The sequence below is a fragment of the Penaeus monodon genome, chromosome 29, assembly GCF_015228065.2.
Source record: "Penaeus monodon isolate SGIC_2016 chromosome 29, NSTDA_Pmon_1, whole genome shotgun sequence".
In the NCBI taxonomy this organism is placed as follows: domain Eukaryota; kingdom Metazoa; phylum Arthropoda; class Malacostraca; order Decapoda; family Penaeidae; genus Penaeus; species Penaeus monodon.
The window spans coordinates 26346614-26347175 of NC_051414.1; the positions used below are offsets into that span (position 1 = coordinate 26346614).

At 36.8% G+C, this 562-nt stretch overlaps 1 pseudogene; it reads right to left on the reverse strand.

Annotated features, from left to right (window-relative positions):
• The window catches only part of LOC119591661, a 3700-nt pseudogene extending 3373 nt beyond the window's left edge, over window positions 1-327 (reverse strand).
• Window positions 328-562: the final 235 nt, after the last annotated feature.

Genomic DNA, 562 nt, shown 5'->3' on the forward strand with positions numbered 1-562 from the left:
CAGCCTATTTACCAATCTATTTTCTATATCTCAGATATATTTACTAGTACCTTCTTTAAACGTAACATTCTTATTCATTAAATTTCACAGATGGAGCCATGCACGTCCAAAGGTGCTTTTAGACCAACTTCCCGAAAAAGCGTCTATTAAATCTGTTTTTAATTTAAACTTCTATCAAAAACACAAGCTTATGTTCTAGATGAAAGACTTCACAAGCGCTTCTTCAGATAACTGGTGTGAAAATACCTTTAGACTTACATGCCCTGAAATATTTGTTGCTGGAGTGTGTTTTCCTTACCTTGTGCTTAGCTGTAGCAAGGTGATTCTTTATGAAGATTTAAAGGGATTTCTGATTTGCAACGCACAGGTATTTGCCGTTTGTTGCAGCGTAAACGTCCATCTTGCAAAGCCTGTTTCAACTTCATTCCGTGGAGCTAGCATCCTCTTAGCTGTATTCCTTGTTTTCTCCAAGTGGTTCTGTGCACGGAAGTATATATCTATTTAGAATTTCTTATATCTGATACCCACTAGTTTGTTCTCAGTATCTGTTTTTGGGGGAGAT